Here is a 7,360-nt window from a genome sequence, read left to right on the forward strand (position 1 = left end):
ATAGGACCCACTAAGGAAAAAGACAACCAAGAAAAGCTTGAATATAATTTTAAAAAATTAAGTCTGTGACTATGTCTCATTTAATGGAACTAGAATATGTATCATTTTGAACATTATTAGCAAGGTAACCAGGCACAGCCAAATTTCAGCAGATACTAATAATGATAGGCAAGTCAGATTTCAATTGTTTCATTGTTTCAAGCCTATAAATATTTGGCATTAGAGAAACAAAAATCTGTCTAGATGAATTTTTAAAAAAAAGAATTTTTAACTGCATATTTTGGCAAATATAGATTCAATGATAACTTATCTTCTATATTGCTAGTAAATACAGTAAACAGGGAGAAAATGTTTGTTTCTTCTTTAAATTGGTCTACTAAATGTTTTAATTCTTAAAAGTCTCATGTCAATTTTAATTAAAAATAATATTTTTAAATGGCAGCACTGTATTTTGCTTTTTTAAAATAAATGAAATATATGGTTTATTTGACAAAATGTGGGTTTATGATTAAATAAATCAAAAACAAATTCATAACCATAGCATATATAGCCTAAGAGGAAATGAAAATATCTATCATGCTATTTTGTTATTATATGATATTCTTTCCCATTCTTTGGGGACTCCTGAAATTTTCTTATATTTATATCCTAGTTCCTTATAAGACAACCATTTTGGACTTATTAATAAGCTAGAAGGACCTTTTAAATCTTTGAAGCTTAAAAATATTAAATTTTAAAAATCATTTCCATAAATTTCAATCTCCTAAAATAATTTTCAATATCAATTTAAAATTACCTTGGTCATTTTCTCCAAAAATAATGTTACTAAATTAATTTATATCCATTTATATCCATTAATTATTGCATTTATATCCAATTAATTATTTTTAAAAATTCTGGTCAAGAAAAAGTCTTGATCCTTCCTAAAGATATAAAAATAGATCCTATGTTCTAGAAGGTGGTATCTAAGTTAAATGGACTTTTATTTTCAAGATATCATTTTCTTTTATCAAGAATTTTAAAAAATTGATTATAAAATTACATTACAAAATTGATTACAAAATTGATTTTTGATTATTAAAAAAATTGCTAGATTTTAAATTCTTGTTCTGCTGATAATAATATTTTATTAAACTCATCAATATCTATGCAGAATGAGTAGCAATGCAGTTCTATAGCAATTTCTAAATATCCACTGATATTTTTGGAACCTTCCACAAAGAGGGAAATAGTAGACAAGTGCTACAGGGATATAGGTTGAAGATTCCTTTCCTCCTATAGATAAATAAAACTCTTATTCCACTCTCTGCTAGTTCCATATGTCTTAATACTGTGATTTTACCTCTTTTTTTATTGAAGAATTTTCTATTTGAAACTTTATGGTTAACCCTGCCCCACCAAAGAAAAATGTTTGTGACTCTTCTTATAGCCCCCACTGACATCATTATCATCTAGAGTTTGATAACTATAACCCCTTCACTTTGTAATCCAAATATTACAGAAAACTTTGGTTTTTCAGCCTTTTATTTAATCCATAGCTCAGCTTTCCTAGGGCCTGAAAATATTTTTAATCCTGAAGTTGTATTAATCATGCAGATGGGTGCTGCTCACAAATACAAGGCCTAAAAGAAATCAGATGGTGAGAAAATATATGGAAAAATAGACCCACAACCCTATTATTTCTGTGGGCTATTAAAATGTAGGTAGGTACATTTGTGACCCTATTTCAATGAGTATTAACAGGAAGGATGCATTAAAAATGTACCTCTATTGAAGACTTTAACTATTAAAAACAAAAGTCATTGGTATCTATCTGAAAAGCTAAGTCATTTGCTTCTTAAGATATTAATTAAATGTGATTTTGTACATCATACTAACCAAGTGGAATTCATGTAGGTTGGGGGAGGCTACCCTTTTCTTCTTTATCTGGTCTCTATGATTTTAACAATTTATTCTAAAGTTTAACCAAATGGTTCTGTGTCATATAATCAATGAACACATTCCAATTTTTTTTTTATTGATCATGCTTGTTTTTCTGCTTCTGGTTCCACCTTTAGTTTTGAGCTGTGGTTTTGGTTTTGGATTCTGGTTTATGATTTTTTTTGTTTTTTTGTTGGTAAAGGCTTGGTCCATGCTTGTAATTGTACTGGAGTGGGGATCCTTAATGTAAAGGAATTCATCTGCATATAGATTTATATAATTACCTGGGACACTGAAAGTGACTTGTTCATGGTCATGATGGCTAATATGTGTTCGGCAGACCTTGAATCCAGGTCTTCTTTAGCATGAGTTTCCTTCCATCCAGTATCACATATTGTTTACCCAAATGGTTCTGTATTGTAAAATCAATGAATAGATACGAATTTTTTTTTTTTGATCATACTCACTTCTCTGCTTCTGGTTCCATCTTTGGTTCTGAGTTGTGGTTTTGGTTTTGGATTCTGATTTACTTGGTTTTTTTGTTGGTAGGGGCTTGGTCCAAACTTGTAATTGTTCTATAGTGGGTATCTCTTATTGTATAGAAATTACGTGGGACACTGAACATGATTTGTTCATGGTCATGATGGCTAATATGTGTTCGGCAGACCTTGAATCCAGGTCTTCTTTAGCATGAGTTTCCTTCCATCCAGTATCACACATTGTTTACCCAAATGGTTCTGTATTGAAAAACCAATGAATAGATACAAATTTTTTTTTATTGATCATGCTCACTTCTCTGCTTCTGGTTCCATCTTTGGGTCTGAGTTGTGGTTTTGGTTTTGGATTCTGATTTACTTGTTTTTTGTTGGTAGGGGCTTGGTCCAGACTTGTAATTGTTCTATAGTGGGTATCTCTTATTGTATAGAAATTACCTGGGACACTGAACATGATTTACTCGTGGTGATGATGGCTAATATGTATTCGGCAGACCTTGAATCCAGGTCTTCTTCAGTGAAAGTTTCCTTCCATCCAATACCACACATTCTTTAACCAAATGGTTCTGTATTGTATAATCAATGAACACATGTCAAATTTTTTTCTATTGATCATACTTACTTCTCTGCTTCTATTTCCATCTTTGGTTTTGAGTTATGGCTTTGGTCTTCTTTACTCCAGGCTCAAGTACTCTATTCTCTGCACGTCATAGCTGCCACAACTCCATAGTACCGTGTTCTAAAATGTTGTTCTGTTGTAAAATGCTTTTAAATGTTGTTATTTAATGGGTTTGGGGTACATTGCCTGGATTTGGAAATTGCTAATTCAGATAAAAACCAGTCTTAATCATGAATCTTCTTGGCCCCAGATGTTGTTCCTAAGCTTTCCATGACTGTTAAGTAGTTCCCTATAGATTTATGCCTGTGGATGCTAAAATATCAAGATAATTCTGGTGGGGTGGATGTTACCAAAAATAATTAATGTTAAATGAGATGGTAGACAATACGACTTTAAAAAATTATAATATGGTGGAAAAGTGGGGTCTTGTAAAGGAAAGTTGGTCAGAGATTCATTTTTGTTTTTGTTGCTGTTGTTCATTTGTGTCCAACGCTGTGACTACTTGCTACCTATGTATTTTAGGGCAACTCCTTTTATCTCTCTGCATCTCAGTTTTCTCATCTGTAAGAGGAAAGATGAGCAAGTTTGAAGTTTTTGGTCCTCTGAATAATCTATTCCTTGAAATTCTTCCTGATCATTTCAAGAAAGTTGCTATAAAAAATAAAATCTGGAAAAGTGATTAAACTGTAGATGTAAGTAGAATACTCAACCTCCATTGTCATTGGTATTCCTTTAAAGAAGCAGATCTGTGATGACACAGAAAAAAATGACTAAATAAAGTAAAATGAACACCTTAAGTCTTAATTTACTTCCATTTAAATTGTCTGAGTTGGGTCTTTGGACCTCAAGAAAGGAGGAGGTTTTAATCATCCTTTTTTTGGAAAACATATTTCTTTGGTTTTGAAAATGAAGACTATTGGATGCTTAAAAATATAGTTTATATTGTGAAATAAAGGAGACAGGAGATTTGAGTTTGGAGATAAGTTGTTCTTGTTGACTTATTGTGTTTCAGTCACGTCTGACTCTTTGTGCCCCCTTTTGGGGTTTTCTTGCCAAAGATACTAGAGCAGTTTGCCAAGTCCTTCTCCAGTTCATTTACAGATGAGGAAACTGAGTAAAACAGGGTTAAAGTAATTTGTCCAAGATCACAGTAAGGGATCTAAAGCTGGATTTGAACTTGTCTTCCTTACTCCAGATTTGGCAGTCTACTAGCTGCCCATGAGATAAATAGTAGAATTTTTAGTTTTAAAAAAGAGCCTCTTTAAGTCGTGTCTGTAGAAACTTGGGAAGAAAAAATGACATCAGGAACATCACATTTCAGATTATCTCCATACAAGGGAAAATAAAGTTGTGTTTGCTGAGAATACTTCAGAGACTGACAGCAGATCAGTCGCAATTAAAACTCTGTAAAAGATCTTACTTCTGAATGTTTTACCCTTAAAAATTCCTTCAAGAAAAAAAATTTCATATAATCAGTGAATAGTGAATTCTAATTGACCCAGCCTGATCTTATCTCATAAATAAGAGATATATACCTGACTGGGCTTATAGATCACAAAGGTTCAGAAACAAGGCACTAGTTAAATTTGAGACAGAATGAACACAGAATGAACGGAAAGTTGTCCTCCCCCATTCTGACAACCATGTTATCAATTTCTAGGCATCATAAAGACCTAGATCCCCTTTTTGTCACTCTAGCTCACCCAAGATATCATAAGAATTCATAGGAGAACAGTTCATAGGCACTGGGCTGGTTACTGAGACTCACTAAGATACCATGAGTCTTGAAAAGGGTGGTTGGGTACTCTACGTCTACCTACATTTTAGTCCATTGCTCTTCCATAAGTTCCCTCCTCAGTTACTTTCCCATCAAGTTGAAAAACTAAGATGAATCTAGTAGTCCTTTCCTTCTAGGTCACATAAACATGTTCCCTCTGTGTTGCTCTGACAAAAGGGAAGAACTGGACTTGGCAAATAGCACTGGAAAGTGGCCAATGTTGCTATCTCATTTGTTGAGAATTAGAATGTGAAAGATGGCACGTTGAATAACTGGTTAGGGTGAATTCTCTAATTTAAAAATAGGCCCTAGGACAAAGTCACTTTCTTAGGAGGAATGTTATTATGGTTACCTAAAAGAATCGTCTGGTCACAGAGTTTGCTAAATGCTTGAGAACACCAGCTGGGCAAGTGAAGCCAAACTGTCAATAAGTATTATTTTCTACAATGAATGCCCATTTGGGCATCATAAAATCTCTAATATATGGATGGAACCTTAGAGGTCATCTGGTTCATTACCTTTGTTTTCCAAATGAGAAAATGAAAGACTGTGAATAGTCCAGGACTAAATTGATATCATCAAAGGTGAAATTTGAATCCATGACTTTTGACTCAGAGCCTTTATTTCCATCATCTACCCATCCATTCATAAATGTTTAATATATGTACAGTAAATTCAGTTATCCAGTGACTATTTTTTTTAAGGATGATTCAAGCCCTCTTCTTTTTCTCTCATTCTTTCTGACTGCCTCTTTGTTGTTCTGTGAGTTAATGGCCACTAGACCAGGTAGAGGTAGAAAGCAAAGGAAATGATAAGGTGGTGAGTTGTTTATAAGCACTGGAAAAGGTTTGGAGCAGAGTTCTTTAAATTCCAATTTTTTTATGGAATTCCATTACAGAAGATATTTGGCATAAATACTGTATCTGGCTTCCTTAGAAAGATTATGTGCTAGAATAAATAGAAGACTGGGTTTGATCTCAGAAAAACCCCGATTTTAGCCTTGTCTGTGATACATTAAAGCCGTGTGACCATGGGTTAGAAACTTCCATTTTCAGTACCTTAGACAATTTTCTAAGACTATTATAAATTACAGATGAATTGTTGACCTGTTTTGGTGGAAGGAATTTCTAAACCAGGAGTTCTCTATTAGAACAAAACCACAGATATAGGTAAAAATGCTTCTGTAATTGTGCACAAAACATGGTGCCATGTTAATGAACAGGGGCCTCAAGGGAGAAAGTGCATGTTTTATTCAAGCTACTGTTTTATTAGTTAAAAAAAAAATGATTGAAGTGGAATATCAGATACATTTGCTCCTATGTAAGATTATAGTTATTTTTTTTTCAAAAAAAAATTCCAGATGAGCTGGGCTCCCAGAGAAACAAAATGTCTCTTCTTTAGCAAAGCTCAACCACATGTGAATCAATAAAATAACATACTTTTAGAAAAATAAACCATAGAACATTTTTTTTAAAGAAGCTTAATGGATTTAAGTGGGAGGAAGATGGAAAGGAAAGAGAGTTGCTTGGGTATTTCTGGCAGTGTTCTGGTTGGAGATGGCTCTTTCAAAATGGCCTTAAGACAAAATAGAGGCCAGAACAATGCCCCCTTCCCAAAAAAAGGACCAGCACATTTTGCTCAGCAAAATTGAATCTGATTTGGAAAGGAGCTCAGGCCCATAATTGAAAATAAAAAATTCCCTGACATCATCATCACCATCATTATCATCACTGGCATTTCTATGGTGCTTGGCAAAGACCTTTACAAATATGCTCCAATTTGGTCTCATAACAATTCAGGGGAGTGGTACTATCATTATTCCCATTTTACAAATGAAGAAACTGCGTCTCTTAATTCTTGATTTCACATCCAAAACACAATACACTGGGCTTCCTAGATAAGAACATCTGCAACAAATAGTCCAACAAGCCCTTGCTTGAAGATCTATATAACATCTATCCATTAGCTCTTCTGATTCATTCCACTTTTGGACGGAATTTTTTTCCTTCTTTCTAGTAGAAATCAGCCTTAGCTCTGTCCCATCAGTCAGTTGCCTAGACTTAGAACTAATGAAGAAGGCTTAAGCAACCTGGATTTTCAGTTCTATTCTTCTTACTTCCTCCTGAAAGACAGAAATGACTCTTTGCTTAATTCTCCCCAATAATAATCATGAAAACCTATTCTTGATAGATGACTAGAAGGGAAGGATTTCCAAGAAACTTATCAGTTGCAATTTAGAAAATCTAGAGAAAAAAACAATTCATCAGACAACTGATTTGGCCTGAATTTTTTAAGTAATTGAGGAAAAGTTGATTTCTTCTCAAAACCTAAATGAATAAATCTGATCTCATATGCCCAAATAAATCAATTACCAGTAATTTTGCTTAGCCATGTATAGATTTGGCCTAAAATCACAATAACCAACTTTTTGAATTAGTTTTCCTAATTCTTGCCCTCGTTCTCTTTGCATTGTGCAAGGTTAAAGAAAAACCTTCCTTTTGTTGTTCTACCTCTTTGAAACCTGATTTAAAATAACATCTCCAGGGTCAT

Source organism: Macrotis lagotis, chromosome 3 (assembly GCF_037893015.1).
Source record: "Macrotis lagotis isolate mMagLag1 chromosome 3, bilby.v1.9.chrom.fasta, whole genome shotgun sequence".
NCBI classification, from domain to species: Eukaryota; Metazoa; Chordata; class Mammalia; order Peramelemorphia; family Peramelidae; genus Macrotis; species Macrotis lagotis.